This window comes from Xenopus tropicalis, chromosome 5 (assembly GCF_000004195.4).
Source record: "Xenopus tropicalis strain Nigerian chromosome 5, UCB_Xtro_10.0, whole genome shotgun sequence".
Taxonomy (NCBI): domain Eukaryota; kingdom Metazoa; phylum Chordata; class Amphibia; order Anura; family Pipidae; genus Xenopus; species Xenopus tropicalis.
In genome coordinates this window covers 109,156,247-109,176,886 of record NC_030681.2, presented here as the reverse complement: position 1 = coordinate 109,176,886, position 20,640 = coordinate 109,156,247, and the positions used below count along the sequence as shown (strand labels likewise).

General features: G+C 39.4%; 1 protein-coding gene across 2 annotated transcripts in view; it reads left to right on the top strand.

Annotated features, from left to right (window-relative positions):
* Positions 1–20,640, top strand: part of kcnmb2 (potassium channel subfamily M regulatory beta subunit 2) — a 117,442-nt gene that overhangs the window by 9,551 nt on the left and 87,251 nt on the right. The window contains exon 1 of one of the 2 annotated variants that reach the window (XM_002931553.3): positions 18,243–18,781. The exons of the other annotated variant lie outside the window; for it this stretch is intronic. The gene's annotated coding sequence lies outside the window, so the exon portion shown is untranslated. Of the gene's footprint in view, positions 1–18,242; positions 18,782–20,640 lie in introns of those variants that run through there. 2 annotated transcript variants of the gene reach the window in all.

Here is a 20,640-nt window from a genome sequence, read left to right as displayed (position 1 = left end):
AGTTAGTTGTCCCAAGAAGGGGTTTAGCTCAATTAAAGTTGATTCTCAGACACCTATTGGAGGCCCTAAAGAAAAATTGTAACACTGCCGCTGTATAAGAGACCTATACTCTCTAATACTAAATGTAGTATGACCTCACTGTAGAAAATTTAAACATGCTCCCATCCCATTGCTCTACAATCACAAAGAAAGGATGCCAGGGTGGCAACAGAACTGTACTGTATTGTACTTTTTTTTTTGAAGGATTGAAGTATATACAGTACAGTATGTATGTAAGCATATTAAACTAAGGGCACTGTTCTGACACAAAATTTACCTTTTTTGCTGTGAAGTGCTGTGGGCTTGGATTTGACTCTGAGCAAGGAACTATCTTTATTGAGAATTATGTTATCCTCATGTCTGCATAGGTTTTCTCCAGCTACTCAGTTTTCCTTCCATGCTCCAAAAACATACAGGCAGGTCAATAGGCTTATGATAAAATTAATCTTGCTGACTCTTTTGATAATAAACTAACCATTCCCTCTGATGGAGTCTAGTCCATAAGGTTGCATGTAGAAAAGTAAAATCCCTGCACAATACTGCATGGCACTGCCATATTTTACCTTAGTTAGAACATATGTTCTTGATGTTCAGATGCTGTGTGCAGAATAATAATAAACCAATAGGGATAATATAATATAACACAAAGTTTGATCTAGGCTTGATGAGCTATAGCATCTGATGCTTGTTTTCAAAAAGCAAACTTTGTAGGGTTGATTCACTAAAGTGCGATAAAACAAGCGCTATTTATAGCATGCGTTAAAAATTTTATCGCGTCTTAACGCACGATTCACTAAAAGGATACTTGCGTTAATTTAGACGCGATGCTGTTATTTAAGTCGCGAAGACTATTTCCGTGCAGTATTTGACGCATCGCACGCTAATTAACGCAGCGCGCACAAACTGTTGCCGCATGCAAAAAACTGCAGCCATATTAGCCATACACGCCATTACTTTTGGAAAACTACTGTTCTGAAAATGACCATTTCCCTGCAAACTGGAGGCTGCATCACTCTAGGGCCAACACATACTTGAATAAATCCCACTGCAAAGTCCTTATTGTGTTGCCAAAAGCTCACGAACTGTACTTTTTTACCGCCTGCCCAAGTAGGTGTTAATTTTTGCACAGACTAATGAGATATTTAGGGCGTCTAAGTGTTTGTGAATCATGCGTTAGTATTATTTTTCCGCGAGAATTAACGCAATGCGGTAAAATTAACACATGCGGTTGCGCACTATTTAACGCACACGATATGCAACTTAACGCATGTGATAATACTTAAGTGAATTGCGCATTTTTTTTTTGCGTCAATTTAAACGCAAAAAAGCATGCAATAACGCTTATCAACCTTTAGTGAATCAACCCTTGTGTGTGTTATTACATTAACCCTATGTTCTCTCATTTGGGCTCCTTTAAGCACTTGAAATAAAGTGATTTCACATATACATAAAGAATACATAAAGAATAAGCTCCACTCACATTTAAATAGAGCACCAGCAGCGAGAGGTTCTGATTTTTATCTGGCAGCTCTTGTTGCCATGGAGATGACTTTTATACCTTGCAGTTTAACACATATGGGTCATTCGGACACAAAAAATAACCAAACAAACTTGTCAAGGACAGGAAAAATGTGATTGCATTTTATATTCATTAGGTCTGAAACAAATTCAACCATCAAGTTCAAATATAAATAGAACATACAGTACAACAAAAAATATAAAGAGATATATGTGTTACATAAATGAATGATTTTGTCTGTGTATGTTGATCATTCATGCTCCACCAGCAATCTGCCAGTTTCTATTGAACTAAAACTTCCAGCATCCTTTACTTGTCAGGGTTTATTGGGATTGTGGTTTTAACAAAAGACAACGGGTACCATGTTTGAGGTCAATTCTGTTGATGTAGATCAATAAATAAACATTTTGTTGAACGTTTTGCCCAACCTGTATAACCAGAGATCACATTAATAAGCAGAAGGTAAAATCAAATGCACACAAATTATTTGACTTTATTTTTACCAACATATTATGACATGTTTCATTAATCACATCAGTCCTTTCTTTAGTGGAGTCAATTAATCAAATTCCCTAACCACAACCACAAACATAAGAATCAATAAAAGAGAAAGTCCCATTTTTAAATAATATTATGAGATATCTTATAAAGATTAGTGTAAAGAATCAGATTTAGGAATCAAGAGATTAAACAGAACTTCTTTAAAAATGGACCTCGGGGGCTTTTATTAAAGCACAATATTTGGGCACTGAGGAGTACACCTCAGGGGAATTCCACTAGGAAATAAAACACACACAGTTGCAGTAACCAAGATGACTTTATATAAAGAGTAAAGCATGAACAGATTTTATAATATATGTAAGTCCTGCTCTGGGGAACCCATGTGGCCTATCAACACCTTGCACAGTCTCAAGGTGCCACAGTCCCATGCTCTGGATGTACAAATGTCCTTGCTCAATTCAGTCCCTGGCAAAATGTTCCTTCCCCAAGAGCTCTTTAGCACCCCAGGTACTACTGTACTTGCCACAAAGTACCTCTCCCTTTGGATAAGGCAGTTCCTCCCACATAGCAGGCTCATACCTGTCCTCACACAGAGGACACACAAGGATGGTAACAGGCATCCATAGCAGCTGAACAGGATGCAGAACTAACCCCCTGTATGAGGCTGGAACTCAAGACTTGTTGCAAGCTGAGCACAGCGCAGCCTTCAGTGTTCTCGACAGCTCCTTTACTTACTCTCTCTGCTACTCTCTCCTTTACTAGATCTGGTACTGGCATGGTTCTTACATTGCTCTCCAGCTTGTAACCGGTCTGTATGATGTCACAGACAGAAAAAATAGGGGGAAAGGCTCTTTGACCCCCTACACATGTAATAATTTATTTTCTTGAGAGAATGATTTACATTATTGATTAGTGTTTTAATTATTTTATTGACTATTTGGTCCTACTTTAAGCGAAGAGATTATCATTGTTGTACTTTTAACTAGTTTTGATAAGATCTTTGAGATTTCTATTCTTAAGTTCCCCATACACGGGCCGATTATAGCTGCCGATATCGGCAGCTTATCGGCCGTGTAGGGGCAGAACCGAGGGGCCTGGCCGACGGATATCTGGCCTGAAATTGGGCAGATATGGATCGGCCAGGTTAGAAAATCCAGTCGGATCGGGGACCACATCGGCTCGTTGATGTGGTCCCCGAACCGACTGCCCCATTGGCGCGTGCAAAATTTGATAGTTTGGCCCCAGGGCCAAACGATCGGATTCACCTACATGCCTCCCCAATATCGCCACCCGTAGGTGGGGATATCGGGTGAAGATCCGCTCACTTGGCGATATCACCAAGCAGGGGAGGGCCAAGCCGACCGGGCACCCTAGGCAACCCGGTCGGCCACCTCGCCCCTGCACCTTCCCCCCTCGCGTTTCAGCGCGCATGCGCAGTTCTGGGGGAGGGGGGGCGGCAGCTACGCGATAGTTCATTGCCCCCACCGCATATTGACAAGCGGCAGGGGCAATGAAAAAGGAGCTAGGGGTAGGCAGGAGAGGTTCCTGCCTGGCGCCCCCCAGTGTTTGCGCCCTAGGCAGCTGCCTCTTCTGCCTACCCCTAGTTCCGGCCCTGTCGCCAAGCGAGCGGATCTGCCCGTGTATGGCCAGCTTTAGCCTTGTTAGGATCCCAGTCTTTAATTTAGTGAGGATGGGGAAGAGGGGCCCTGTGAATAAGGTAGAGGTAGTGGATAATTATATGTATTTAGGTAGAGTGCACTAGGGAACAGGCTGCGCATAAGGTGACCTGCAAAGGCATACCTTAACAGCCAACACACATTGCAAGAAAAACTACTATTTTTACATTTGTAAAACAATTTTTTTCTCTTTATTCAAAATTTTCTGTTTATAATCACATGTAGAGCATTGTTTTAGTCCCTTTTCTTGTTTCTCTAAGACAGGAATCACAGGTCCCTTAGTACCTCAACTTTACAGGTAAAGACATCCGTTATATGATTTAAAGAAAACAAAAACAAATTGAATATCAAAAAGTATAATACTCATAATCACATTAATAGATTATGCACTCCTCTCTTTCTCATGTCATGAAGAGTTGTGTCATTTTTCACATAAATGGGCCGATTCACTAAAGGTCAATAAAACGAGCACTATTTATAGCATGCGTTAAAAATTTTATCGCTTCTTATTTTTTGCGACTTAACGCTCGATTCAGGACACTTGTCATAATTAAGACTCAATGGGCCTGATTCACTAAAGTCCGAAATAAGGAGTGCTATTTATAGCATGCGTTAAAAATCTTATCACTTCTTATTTTTCGCTCGATTCACTAAAAGGACACTTGTCATAATTAAGAAGCGATGTTCTTGGCGATATTTATCTTGCGACGACATATTTTCAAGCAATATATTACGCAGCGCACAACATATTACGCAGCACGTTGCTTAAAAATATGTCGTCGCAAGATAAATAACGGCAAGAACATCGCTTCTTAATTATGACAAGTGTCCTTTTAGTGAATCGAGCAAAAAATAAGAAGTGATAAGATTTTTAACGCATGCTATAAATAGCACTCCTTATTCCGGACTTTAGTGAATCGGGCCCAATGTTCTCTGCGTTATTTAACTCTTGATGAATGTTTTTCTTGCGTTATTTTCCGGCGCGTGCATTATTTCCCGCTGTGCGCAATATATTTCGCCGCTTGCTATATTAGCGCACGATATTACGCACATAACCATTACTTTCCCAATACAAGGTAAATAATATGTTTTTTGCGCATACGATATGCGTCTTAACACATGTGAAATGACTTTGATGAATTGGGAATTAATTATTGCATACTTTTTAACACAAAAAAGCATGCAATAAGTGTTATCGACCTTTAGTGAATTGGCCCCAAAATGTCAAAAGAATTATTTTTTTCTTAAATCTTCTGCCCCTATGTCTATGCTTCTTTGGAGACTAAAGGTAACACAAATCTAATTCTGCTGAAGTATTATTGGTGGCATCTCCTCCCATTAAAACAGGATCTCTAAGGGCTGTGACAGACGGGAAGATTAGTCGCTGCACAACAAAACTCCCTTGTCGCGGACGACTAATCTCCCGAAATGCCATCCCACCGGCTAGAATGTAAATCGCTGGTGGGATGGCATACGCCTTGCGGTGATTTGCCGAAATCGGCGAAATTGCTTTGAGAGGAAAACGGCGATTTCGGGGCTGCGTATGCCATCCCACCGCCGATTTACATTCTAGCCAGTGGGATGGCATTTTGGGTAGATTAGTCGCCCGTGACAAGGGAGATTTGTTGCGAGGTGACTAATCTCCCCGTCTGTCACAGCCCAAAAGGAAATACAGTTGTTGGCATCAGTTTCCACAGCTCAGTACAAGGTAACATCTGCACTGCACAATGTGGAAAAAAACATGTGGGTTATATATAAGTGCAGGGCAGGTTGCAAAGTGTTAAAAACAGACACAATCCACCGTGTCTTTTGCATTTTGCATCTCTACAGTGCACAGAAACCTGTATTCACCCAATATATATAGCAGCACTGTATTAATAAGGAACTGGCAAGATGAGGCATGTAGGTGTCCTCACTTCAAGGCCTCCTACTCACCCAAGCACCAGATTTCCATTCTGCCCATAGATGTAGAGCACAGCCACATCCCAGACTCAAGTGCTTTATAAATGAGCCTACGGGGAGTGATTCTGGGCACCTTTGTGCTTTTCCACTTACTTCTGGGGTCAAAGTTAATGACCTCTAATGTCTGCATTAGTTAAAAATGCTACAAACTACTGTATAAAATGTTGCCAGAATGTCCTTTTAAAAAAGGACACATGAAATTCTCATGCTGCTCAGAATATTATCAGTTAATTTAAATACATAAAAACCCCATGCAGCCTGCAGCATGCATCTAAATTAACTGCTAATTAGCCATGCAGTATAAAGGCTTTATATGTGTCCTGTTTTAAATGAGATAGCTGGGAACTGGCAATTCTGTGATTTATACAGCTCTGCATAATAAGGCAGGCTCTAAATGATTGGCTAGAGTCCGAGACATGTTTGTTGTCAGTTCTTTCCTAAGGCTTAGAAATGAGCAGGCAGTATTTTCTATATAAAAAAGATTAAATGGTTTGAAATACAGGAAGAAAAAATATATGAATATAAATGCAAATGTTGCTAAATTACCATGGAGAAATACAGTTACAGTTTTCCATGCAATTATACAAGTACATCTCCTCTAAGTTCATTGTTAATAACAATGCGTCTATTAATGTGCATTGTAATATAAAATAAACAAGAATTGTATATTCCCAGTGATAATTCACATTTGCAATATTTACATCGTTAATCTGGGTTATAAAAAGACCAAAGTACATCAAGTTCAATACCTCCAAACAAACCCGAGTGCCCATACATACAGTTACTTTTACCAACATTTTTGCAATGGCCGAGATGAGAAAGATTGTTGATTGTATGGTTGTATGTAACAATGTTCTACTTGAAAACCATTGTGGCCAAAAGGAATTTCTCCTAAACCTTTTTCCAGGGTGGTACACTTTTCACTATAGCCAATAGAGAGTTTCTGCAAACTTAAGTTACAGTAAAATGAAGAGTTCTAAGTCTGCGATTGTGTTTTGTCACCACAGGAGTCACGAAAATTAAAAAAAAATTCTCATATAACATCACTTTGCTGGAATAGAATAATACTTGCTAGTTGTAGCTATCCCTGATTTCAATTATATGAAAAGAGAGACTGGGGGGGGGGGGGGGGGGGGGGGGGGTGAAATATCTCTATGGGGAAAAAAATGATGTACAATGTGAATTTACTTTAAACTGAGATAAAATATGAATGAGTTCTAAAATTGAAAATGTATAATAAAACTGGAAATTGAACCATTGGGCAATATATAGTACAACAGTATTTCTTAATCTTAAAGTTCAGTCACCAGTTTTAAATCATTGAGTTGCAAGCTAATAACAGAGGCTGGGAATTTAAAGCAATGAATGATCTGAATTATGGAGCAGGTAGAAGATTGCTTCTGTTGCCTTGTTAAAAGCTGGTTATTCAATGTATCAGAGAACTTGCTGTTTTTAGTAAGTTTTAAAAAAACATTTTCAACATAGATCAAGCTATGGAATGTTGGCCAACTTTTGAAATACAACAGGATTTTAATATATCCATATATTTAATACAAATTGTTGCTTATTGCATTATCTGTAATATTCAAACCTTCACATCAGCTTTTCTGCCCCAGCGGTGGCTAAAATCTAATTTAACACCAAAAGTGTATAGACACACACTAGGTTCATTTCTATCAGGGTAGAAAATTAACACACCCAAAGGAATGTATGTACAGTAGACAAGAGAAAAACATACACATTTCAGAAAGATACAACTCAGGGGAGGGTATTGTAAGCAATGTATCAGTGTTTTCACACAAATCTATCCGGCCCAATTAATTTTATCCAGGATGTCGCATCCTTGCAGCAGGATCTGGGCAAACTGGCAACCTGGGGGTGCTAAGTGGCAGATGAGATTTAATGTGGATAAATGTAAGGTCATGCACCTGGGATGTAAAAATATGCAAGCCACTTATACCCTTAATGGGACTGCACTAGGCAAATCCATAATGGAGAAGGACCTTGGAGTCTTTCTAGATAAACCTGGTTTTAGCAAGCTATGCCAGGCAGAAGGTGCATGGGCAAACAGTTTTGAGTTGTATTAAAAGGGCCATAGATTCGCTTAAGGGGGGGTTATTCTTCCACTTTACGGCATGCTGGTAAGGCCCCATCTAGAATATGCCATGCAGTTTTGGTGTCCAGGGCTTAAACAGGATATTACTGAATTAGAGAGAGCCCAAAGAAGGGCAACTAAGTTAGTAAAGAGTATGGGAAGAACTAAAGCCTAACTAATGAAGTTGGGCAGGAAGGTTGCACATTATGTTTTGGGCTTATGTACTAGCCCAAGACAACCACAGCCCTTTAGCAGGAAATATCTTTGCCTCTGAATATGCCCCCAGTATCTCCCCATCTTCTTTTCTGCTGATTCACTGCCCATGCCCTGTGCTGCTGTCAGAGCTTAGGGACGGACTTACCATGGGCGTCCACAGAAGGGGGCAAGAGGGGGCACTTGCCCCCCCCTGGAAAAGTAGCAAAAAAAATAAAACACCTTACTCCGTTTCTGCACTGTCCTGGAATGTGCTTGCAAGCCCGTTTTGCTGTGCTCCGATTGGATCTTTCTTCTTGTGGATTCTCCAATCAGAGCACAGCTTCCTTGACAGACAGTAAAATTGACCAATCAGAGCACAGATGCACAAGGGATCGGGAGATTTTGCAAACTGGAAACAGAAATGAAGACTGAAAAGAAGAATCTGCAGCTGTAACTTTACCTAAGAACCAACTCTCAACTTTTGCTGCAGTTTTCATCCCACAGGTACTATACACAGGTACTATACACAGGCGCTATACACAGGCGCTATACACAGGCGCTATACACAGGTGCTATACACAGGCACTATACACAGGCACTATACACAGGTACTATACAGTTCTAAAGAATCACTAGCTGACATTAAATAGTTTTTTGCCTGACCTGACATCTATAATAATTTATAATCTATCCCCTACCCTAACACATGGAGGGTAAGTTAACTCTTTCCCTCTGAAAAAGCTCATTGTGTGTTTCTCTTTCTCTTCTGCCTCTATACAGATTTCAAATGGGGGCCAAAAAATATTGCTCTGTGAGGCTACAATTTTATTATTATTATAATTTTGTATTACTTATTTTTCCAAGTAGGCCCCTTAACTATTCATATTCCCATCTCTTGTTTAAACCACTACCTGGTTGCTAGGGTAAATAAGACCCTAGCAACCAGATAGCTGCTGAAATACCAAATGGAGAGCTGCTGAACAAGCTAAATAACTGAAAAACCATTAAAAATAAAAGTGAATTCGAATGCGAACTACCCCTTTAAGCTAACTGATCACAAACACAAATGTTTGCAGATCCCCTCACAGAAGTGCGCGTATAAATACTTTTACATCCTAAACATTTTAGGGTAAAAAAAAAAGCACCCCCCGCACTTTTGTACAGTATCCCTGGGAGTCAGTGGGAACGGCAAGAGGTAGTTGGGAGGTTAACTTTTTACGCCAGCAGCGAATCCACTAAGTGTCACATTAGCTATAGGTCAGTCTGTGTATGGGCCATCTTTAGCCTCCCCTAGTATCATCCTGCAAAAAAAAAATATATATATATTTATATATATATTTATATATATATATATTTGTCTGTTGCAGGATGATGCTAGCTTACTTGCTCCCCCTTGGAAAATTTTCTGCGGACGCCCATGGGACTTACTATACTATATATATAGAATATAAATGTCATGATATAGGGCAGTGCTGTCCAACTTCTACGGTGCCGAGGGCCGGAATTTCTCTAGCATACATGGTGGAGGGCCGCTAATGGAAGCCAGTTTTGACCACTCCCCTTTTTGAAACCACACCCACTTCAAACCACACCTATTTTATCACAATGGTGGTAGCACAGCAAAATCCCAAATGCTTGGTCCTTACTGTGGGGATATCAACCATCATTCATATGTGAAAGAATTATGTCATATTAAGATATACCCTTAAATTCCATATGCCTCCTCCTCCCCTGTGGACCTTTGGGACCATTTAATGGCTATTTCCAACTGCTAACAAACTCCCACAACAAATCCCTGCCAGGTTCACCTCCCACAAGCAGCATAGGGCAAGCAGAGTATGGCACACACAGGCAGCACTCTGCCTGTCCTATGCTGTCTGTGTGTGCCATACTCTGCCTGTCCTACCCTGCCTGTGTGTGCCATACTCTGCCTTCCCTATGCTGCCTCTGTGTGCCATACTCTGCCTGCCCTACCCTGCCTGTGTGTGCCATACTCTGCCTGCCCTACCCTTCCTGTGTGTGCCATACTCTCCCTGACCTATGCTGCCTGTGTGTGCCATACTCTACCTGCCCTATGCTGGCTTTATGTGCCATACTCTGCCTACAGTACCTCAGTACAGTCTGAGGTGTGAAGAAGTGAACAATGGGAGTGATTACAGTCTGAGCCTGAGGTGTGAACACTGCAGGGGGTGAACAATGCAGGTATTAAAAGGTGTGAAAAACACAGGGGATTACATTTTTAAACAATACAGAGGGATTACAGCCTGAATCTGAGGTGATAACCATGCAGTTAATCTCAGTACTGATACCATTTAATGCTTACTCAAAGGTAAGCCATCAAAGCAGCCAGACAGGTGTGGGGCCACACAGAGGGGGGTCGGGCCGGGCCGCCAGTTGCACAGCACTGATATAGGGGATGATTAGTAATTTATTTAGATTCACATTATATGCCAGCTCTGAAACCAGTGCAATTAGCATAAAAAATTAATAATCAGCCCTGTAGCATTAGCTTAAAGGACAGGTAAACCTCATTTTCTGCTTGATAATTTGTGACCCCCAAGCTTAGCTTCCAAACTGTGAGTTTCTGTGACAGCTGTAAAGACGTGGATCATTATTACTATAGAGATTTTAAACCTTTAGGCTGGTGCATTAAGTCCAGTATAAAAAATGTGGCATTTCTAGCCATATTAATTTTTTGGATTTAGGGGGGGTTTGATAACTATATATAAATATATAAGGGGACCATATAATTATCTTTCTAATGTTTTATTTACCAGTGGGTCCTTCCAGCAGATATAAGGATCTGCTGGTGAAAAGGGTAAGTAAAAGAGAGGGAGGATTAAAAGAGAAGGAGGCATAGAGAAAAGAGTCTAAAGAGAAGTGGAAACATAAGGGAAGAAGGAATTAGGAAGCAAAGGAACACAGAAAATAATAGGGAAAGGTAAGAGAAGAAAAAGGAGGAAGAGGAAAACAAAATAATAGGGAATAACAAGTGAAGAGGGGGCAGAGAATGATTAAAGAAAAGGGAGAAGGAAAATAGAGAGAGAGTAAATGACAGGAAGAGACAAAACAACAGTTTTTACTGTTCATGACGTATCCCTTTGACAATTATACATGATAAAGGGGATTGATCAATGCATATTCCCTGGCCCCTGTTTAGTATCTGTGCATGTGTACAGATACTGCAGGGTATACTTTCAAAAACAGGTTGGTAGATTTAGGGGCTATAGAAAGCAGCCTGCTATAATATATAATAAGAAAGATCTCACTAACAAATACAGCGATGATACTAAATTAAATTATGCAGTGCAAGTGGTGTATAGGCCACCTCATTGTTGATTTAAAGATTCAGGGCACTTATTATTAATTCACTTTTTATTGATTTGCTTTCTTTAATGTGCATGACATGAGTAACGTTGGATCTTGACCCGCCCTTCTCCCAACCAACACCCTCCTTTTTACCTGTTTACTTACCATCCCCAATAAACACACGGACACCAATTCTTGGGATAAAATGGCCGCAGATAATTTATTAACAACAATCAAAGTTTTAATTTAAAACATAACATATATAACAAATGTGAAACAAAACATCTCAAACATAACACAAATGTTTGTATAACAAACAAACCAACTTTTAAATAACCAAACACTGTAACAATCCAATAACTGCGCAGCGCAACTGGCGCTGCCAGCTGCCCTTCTAGCCCGGAACCAACTACCCAACAAAACTCACCTCCTAATCCACTTTCTTACCCCTGAGGTTCCAAGCATGCCAGCCCCAATTAACTATAAAACTCCCCTCCTAACCCAACCATTGTTTTCCCCCAACTTAATCACCCCGCCAACGACACTCCGCTATCTCCACATCTATAGGGAGGGAGGGTGGGTGTTTTACTATGCTGACTAAAATGGATTGAGAAGCGGGAACAGTTACCAGCATTTTATACCCCTTACAAATCAACCAATCACCTGCAACTGGGAGTGGCTAAGTCTGACCAACGTATCTGTCATGCCCCTGCTTCCCTACGTTTTACTATGGGTCATTGGGCTACTTTATTTTCCCTATTTGAACCTGTTATCAGTAAATGACTCCTGCTCTGTATCTTGTTTTGTCAGCATATAAAACACTGAATAATACATATAGGTAAACATTATTTTTCAGGAAAGGTGACATCACTAGTTGGATGCTGCTTGTACGTGCTCTGCAAATTTCCCTTTGAGGGTGTTTAAAGCTGTAAAATATGTAATTTCTGGCAGTGTGTACTAGGGGCCAACAACATACCATCTGAGATTTCAAAATGTCTACTGCAGAAGACACAAATGATCTGTCAGGGCCAAAGGCAACATAGGAGGAAGAAAAATGTTCATTTCAGTTCAAGAGGAAATTGCACTCAAAGGTAATGGAACTCTCCTCTGGGTTCTCCAGATGGAACTGAAGTGTCCTGAAGTGCTATAAACCAGAGAGATTTTAGACACTTTGATATTGAAGATCTATAGAATGACCATTTTTAAAGAAAAACTTTTTTCACCTCTTAGGGGCTTATGTAAAGCTGATGCCAGACGTGGCGTAGGGCTGATATTTTCAGCAAGGGGAAAAAAACGCTTGGCGAAAATACAGCTCTACGCCTGCTACTTGTGCCTGCACCCGAATGAATGAGATACGCTCGGGTTCAGGCACATGTAGCCGATATATGCAAAGAAACGCAAGATTTTGCATTCTCTTGCGTTTTTTTGCGTATATCGGCTACATGTGCCTGCACCCGAGCGTATCTCATTCATTCGGGTGCAGGCACAAGTAGCAGGTGTAGGGCTGTATTTTCGCCAAGCGTTTTTCCACTTGCCAAAAATATCCCCCCACGCCACGTCTGGCATCAGCCTAATAAAAGGCACTATGTTTGCCCAGGTGTAGTAACCTATAACAACCCATCAGCCAGTAGCATTTACTGATTACCAAACATCTTATTGGTTGCTATGGGTTGCTGCACCTGGGCAAACTTAGTGCCTTTTATTACATATGAGGGTTAATGCATTACCTTTTGCATTTGGACCTGCATTAAGACCTGTTAATTGCCAAAACCCTGCATATGTTTCCTTAACTATTATACCACAGGGTACAGCAAGCTCGTTATATACTTAATATGCATAACATTTCTTTATAGTCATTGCTTTAAACATTGCAAAATATTTAATCAATTTGCACAATAAAAACAAAACTGTTTGGTTTTTTTTTGCACTCCTAGATAAGCATGTTTGGTTGAACAGCCTTTATGTTTGCTCTTTATTCTGAAATATAAGCTAAATCACTCTAATGTAACTGTGTTTGCAGATACTCATCTGTGCAGATGAGGGGTTGGTAAGATTACTGGTTAAGTACTAATATAGTTCATGTTGATGGCCAGTTTCTATTTCCCAAGGCATAACATTACCCATTAACTACACTCTGGGGGAAATTTAACAGGCGGAAATGTCCTGCTTTTAAAGACACTTTATAAAAATAGAGTAATGTTTTTTATATGGTGGTTTTAGTAAGTCAAAATAATTTGCTAACTCTGTTGTGCAGTGGTGTTTGGGGAATTGCTGCTCAGTGTAATATTATCATTTATTTATCTACCCTGTTTCTCTTGTTAGTACATGATATGTAAAACAAGAAAAGGATAAATGGGTGATAGTAGAATAACTGAATTTACAAGGTGTAAATGTAAGTGAAGTAAAAAAAATAGCAATTCACTAAATGCTTATTTTAGCAATGTCTAACAGGACAAATAGAAAGCACTTGGATCGCCTGCTCTGTGTCACATTTGTTTTTATGGCACTGCATTTGTTAAGCACTGTAGAACAGCACATCATTAAAACACATTGACTGTTACTATGGAATGTGCTGTTTGTGTTCTGTACAGTCTAATATCTCTTTTTATCCAGAGAAACCGTATTTCACTGAGAGTTCCAGAATCTTTGATCAGTTATTTGATTTTTTTTTTTTTTGCTTTCTTTCTTACATTTTTTATGGTGTTGTTCTGAGTTTTAATATTAAATTTTGCCACAGTACACATTTTCTCAGGCATATAATGGGTGTCTCAAAACCACAGCCGCATTAACAGTGCTTTTGCAGTTTCCCTGACTATGCAGTCCCCAGCATTCTATTTAATTGCTTCCCATTTAATGCTGATAGTGGATCTTCTATTTTTGAGCTAATTATTTTTACTATAATGACCCTTCTGTTATATACTTATATATATATAAAGAATGCACGGTCTTTGCAGCTAAACATCAGCAGTGCCTACATTATATATCAATTATGCCAAATGTTAGGCTTTACCATTAGGACTGCAGATAGTCCTAGGCCATGAGTAGGATGAGGAGAATAGGTGCAGTGCAGATGTGCATGTTGCGTTAGCCTGAAAATTACAAATGAGCATAGATACCAACATAGTCATGCATGTACATGGCTCTGAACAGCAGCTAAGAAGCCTGCTCATTGGAGTGTGGCTGTAACTGTGGCTGTTTCACGCCACAAATCTCAGCAGAATTTCAGCTGTGATTTATGTTTACTAAAGGTTGAGCATAAGGTGATGTGTGAGGCCAAATAAGTGACTAAATGTGCCCAGAAGCATCTCTTTTATGGTAAGCAAGTTTTATATGTAGAAGAGCAGCACAACCACCATGGATTAATATTATAAGTCATTTAACATATGTGCAATTGCTTTATTAGATTGCATCTTTCACTTTAGTCCCTGCTCCAACTGAGCTTACAAAATTATTTTTCTATCACAATCAGGCAAACCAGGGTCAGTGTCAAGGTCATATTATGTGAAGAAAGTTTCAACAAGCCCAATCAAACTCTACAGACATAGTAACTTGGTCAGGAATAAACCCTGGACCTCAGCACTGCAAGTGTCTGTAACAAGTTATAATGAAACCCACCATCATAGTTATTTATTTTGGCTTACTTTACTGGACATAAATGGGTGAAGCTGGTATATACTTGTTCCCTCTTTTAGCTAATCCAAGTGACTTAAGTGGTACTTTATCATAGAGGAGGCAGAAAGGAAAGCCCTGGAGCTATAAGCACAGGGGCTGCATGACAAGGGATCCGAATAACCAGCAGCTAGGTTACACTGGTTTATGTTTAGAGATTGGCAGAACCAGGTTCAACTGTGATTAGGCGAGAAGGAAAGAGTTAAGGCAGGAGAAAGCTGTCCTGGGGGGGCGGAGAAAGAGAGGGATGTGATGTCAGAAAAAGAAGCACTCACTTCCTTATCTTTTGAGCAGGTAGAAACATTCCACCCACCCTCCCCCTTTTTGCATATTTTGCAAAATGTCAGGAGTTTTTCTTCTTTTTGTTTTCATATTATCTATTAATAACTGAATGTGGATGTTTTCCTGAATGCATTGTTATATTGTGCTTTCTGTATCTTTATACAGTATAAACTTGAGAGTCAGCATTGTATTTAATTCATGTTAACTACGATTGCTTGATCCAGGGAATGTTTCCAATCGCCAAGGGGGTCAGGAAAGAATTTTTTTCAACCATAATTGGCAGAATTTTTTTCAACCATAATTGGCAGTGGCATCAGGTTGGGTTTTTTGCCTTCCTCTGGATCAAAACAGTGGATATATGATATTATATTTTACATTTTATTTGTCACAGCAGCGGTAGGACCTTGCCAGAGTACTGCACAGGTCATTTTAGCAGAGGGAGAAAGGAGGTTCTCTCTTGTGACTGCACGGTGGATTGATGGATACAGACGCTTGTGCTAGGTGACAGCCTGCTTGGATTTCCTATCATCGAGACACTGCAGATCCAGGACTGGCAGCAGGGCTGCTGAACTTCTCTCATGGTTGGTAATGCAGCTCCTGCTGGTAGCAGAGTTTGGGGCCATCCTCTCTGTAGGTAGAGGCAGTCTAATACTCATTCAAGTCTTCAGCGAGGAACGGCAGAGCATAGTAGTGACCTCTTAAGGAATTATGGCTTTAGAATATTGCCTCCAAAGTTGCCACCAAAGTTGTGGTGCAGTTATACCATATTTAAAAAGCTTTTTCACTGTGAATAAAAAATTTGCAATTATGTTTGTACAGTCTTGTCTAGCTTTATAAATATAAACACGGGCAGGGCAAATATGTTCACAGTGTGAATAATTCTGCGCTGCACAAATTTTATAAATGACTCCCTGCATGTCCAGCACACACGACACAGAAACTACTCTGGGTCCTATTGGACCTTAACAGCTGTTCCTGAGCTCCCAGCATGGCTCAAAATGAGCAAGAGCTAGAAAATCATATTCCAGCCTTAAATGATGTGTAAAGCCTTCTTTGCTGAAATCCAAATAGGAAACCTACCTGTTTACTTAATAATTTCTCCCCTGAAATGTGCCTCCTTCGCTCATTCTACTTGTTTCCATAGCCATGGCCAATTTATGCGCCTCATCAATATGGCGGATGCACACCTACTGCGCATGCACCACTCTAGTTCTGCCCGCTGACCCGCAACTCTTTTGCATGAAGACAGTATGAAGAAAAAAAGGTTGCTGAGAGGGGAATAGTAGAAAGTAACTTTTTATGATCAATTTTCAATTGATCATATTTAGAAATGTTCATATTTCCATGAGACAAAGCTTATATTACATTTTAAATTTCGCAATAGTTCCCCTTTAACCTGCAAAATGTAACAGATTATACAGTACAGTTTGAGGCACTTTCACTTAGTAGGGAATGGATATAATCTTAAATTAGGCTTACTATCCCTTGCAGGTACATGAAGTGAATTATTATCTGCTACTGATATAAATGCAATACTCTAGCTCCCTGAAACTGCAAAAGTTATAATAATAGTTTTACAATTTGCTCCAGGCTTGTCTTTAAATCTTGGCGTCTATGTCAGTGTAAGAAAAAAAAAGAATGAAATATTTTGAAAATGATATCTGTTCCTTGGGAATTGGATACTTCATCAAGGAAATTCTTCATAGAACATTTATTGCTCATGAATAGGAAGACAAAAAGTAGGAAGTGCAGTTGCTGAATGTGCCTTATCCTATAGGCTAGAGATTGGAGTGTATATGTATAATTTAATTGAGTTAGTACTGTATGTCAACACTATATAAATAGCAGAAAATCACCCCTATATGTAACTAAGTTTGCACAGGAGCAGTAACTAATAGCCCCAATAATGTGAGTGCTTTTAAACAGGTGACCAGTAAATGTTACCTGCTGATTGGTTGCTATGGATTATTGCTCCTGGGCAAACTTAGTGCCTTTTATTACAAAACCCCCTAAGTCAGGGGTGTCAAACTCAATCACATAATGGGGCCAAAATCTAAAACACAGGCTAAGTCGCAGGCTAAATTTTTTATTAAGATACTTTACAGTCAGGGACAGTCACAGTGCAGTCAGACAATTTGTGCTGAACGGTCAAGCACAGTATTCGGTCCGTGGGCCTTGTGTTTGACACATATGCCCTACGTGCTAAACATTAGTGCTTTCATTTATATGGAGAACTAATAGAACTCTTCAGGAATATTCATACATAAAACCCAAGCTTCGGCATGTGATCACAAAATATTTTTGACATGATTTATGCGAATTGCAGCAAAAAAACAAATGCAAAAAATAACAATCTACCCCCCAAATTAGCTGTTTAAAGTCATTTGTTTCATAAAAAGAGTAAAATAGCTGAAAACCAGCATGAATCGCAGTCATGAAAACCATCCACTGTAAAGAAATAATTTTGGTATTTATGTGTCATTTCCTCTACACTAGATTATTGTAATAATTAATTTACCCTTATTTGGGAGGTAAGTAGCAGGAAGAAATAACATTTATGTAAAAAGTAGTGTTAATTAATGCTGCTTTTTAGATATTTGCATTCAGAGAAGCAGACAAATATAAAACCACTAGAAAAGACTGAAAGGAATTCCTGTTTTATTGTACAGTGACTTGGAATGCAGGGGATGACCCCTGACTTATTTTCCCATGTAAAACATTAGGTACTGATAGCAAAATAAATAGCATTAAATATTGTTGTATTTGGTATCCACTGTATGTAGAATATTGTGATATATGTGATGAAAGCAATGTTGCATGCAAGGCCATTTATTAAGACAGACTGGGGGCAGAATGAGGGCTTTGGTTATATATTCTAGCAATTCTGTGTATTCCTTCTGGCGAGTATACCTTTACACCCTGACCATATTTGTGCTTCCAAGCAGCTGGGATCAGTTGGCTTGCCTTCACATAGAAGGATTACAACAAGTGTTACAAAGCAACCTGGGGAGACTCAAAATGTTCATGGTGAATTTGCTTTCCACTTGGCAACGCGACGTTTCATGAACAAAAAGAAAAGCACATGAGATCCTTGCTGAATCTTATTATTCCATATAAAATCAGGCACAGCCCATTAACTAGAACATTAGCCTGTTTGTGCTACCATTTCTATGCTATGTTTCTGTATCTTCCCACTCAAGCAAGATCTATGTGGTATGAAAACTTTGCTGCTCTTATTTTAGTGCTATTAGATATATCACGTTTAACGGTTCTCCGACACCATTACAAAAATGCTGCCTTGCACATCAGAGAGGACTGTACAGCTGGAATATCCCAAGCATCCCATCCTGGACATTGAAAGGGAGCCATCTGCTTGGACTGTTTGAGCTTGGATAAGGAACACTACTGATGTTACTCTGAGGCAGAAATTACATGCAGGAAATCTGGATTTTGCAGACTGAGCACTTTATATTCCTTTTTTTTCCTCCTTTCTAGTTTCCAAGCCCCCAACCTTCTGTTGAGCTAGCTGCTTAGGTAAGCAACACCAGCTAATTATTGCATCCGTTTTATATACTATGGAAAGTGTTGTATAAGTACAGTCTCTGCTAATCATCAGCAGCTTTAGCAATCCATACATTATATCATTAGATAAGTTATAATTTGGGGACATTTTGTATGCAGCTTAAACTTCTGAGCAATTGGAGCACCCATGCTGCACCCTTGTTGTATATATTGTTATATGATATGGTCAACTGTTTAAAATCTTTACCATATTCCAACACAGATCTCCCAACATTAATCACTACTCAGAACCATATCAAAGATTTTAATTCTATATATAACATACATTCTGCAACTGTGCACTATGTATTGATTTATGGGCAAGTACCCTGCTGGTGGAAGCCATTTTACGTGCAAAATAATTGTCTCTATTGTGAAATAACAGAACGAATGTCTACTTTGACTGGTAAATGGTGGAGGGGTCAGTAAGCTTGAGGACAAATTGACTTTGTGCATCAGCCTGTCAGAGTGGGACATGTTGGATAATCAATCAAAAGTGCATGTCATTATAATTTTGTAGTGAATATTTACTTTAAAATAATTCCAAATAAAAATGTGCTTGCTGATGGAAATATCATAACTTTTTGTTAATTAATAAATGTTCTGTATATAAATGTTTTGTGCTGTCTATAAAGATTGTTTGTTGCAGCAATCAACATGACAGCTCCCACACTAAATACATTACATGTTTTTATCAGTTTGCTTCACTAGTGTTGCCTAACTTGATGCCATAAGGGAACATTTGATATACAAACTGTTGTAAGTAGTACAGGTATAGGACCCGTTATCCAGAATGCTCGGGACCAAGGGTATTCCGGTCTTTCCGTAATTTGGATCTCCATACCTTAAGTCTACCAAAGAATCAATAAAACTGCAATTAAATCCAATAGGATTGTTTTGCATCCAATAAGGATTATTTGTATCTTAGTTGGGATCAATTACAAGGTACTGTTTTATTACTACAGAGAAAAGGGAAATCAGTTTTAAAATTCTGAATTATTTGATTAAAATGGAGTCTATGGGAGACGGGCATTCCGTAATTCGGAGCTTTCTGGATAACGGGTTTCCGGATAAGGGATCCCATACCTGTACTTACTACAGTGCTGTGGTAAGTAGCAGTCAGAGCAATTTCAAGTGTTTTGTTGCCCAGATATTATGTAGCTTTGTGGCTGGGGTACAAACGGGGCACATTTGCCCCAAACACTTTAAATGGGGATATCCCACAAGCCAGAAACAAGCTTTTACTTTTTAAATATGTTTTACACAAAATGCACCTTTCAGTGGCACAGTGTGGGCCATTTCCCATTCAAATTGAAAAGGTGCAATTTCAAGCATTTTGTCCCCCATCTACAGATCTACAAAGCTCTCAGGCCACAAAATGATTCCTATGTGCAATTACCCTACTGAAAGCTACTGCAGCTGCTTTTCATGCTTTGACATACTTTGCATAAGTGGTTGAATTGACTTTTCAGTTTAAGCTTCATTGAGGTACCACATTTGATTACAGACCCACATAGCCCAAAACAATGTGACAGATATTTCAAAATATAAAACCGTTGTACTTCTGACATAGTTACATTAATATCTATGGCAGAAAAAAAGTGCTCACGTCAAATCTCAACCACAGTAAAAGTTAGGCTGTCATTACTAGGTTGGAGAGCAAAGGTATTATCCCTAAAGCTGGCCATACACGCACCGATAATATCGTACGGAACCTTGTTTCGTACGATATTCGGTGCGTGTATGGCAACTTGATGAGGCGACCGATATCACAGAAGGCTGCAGATATCGGACGACTCGCTGATCGGACGGGTTAAAATATTTTGATTGGG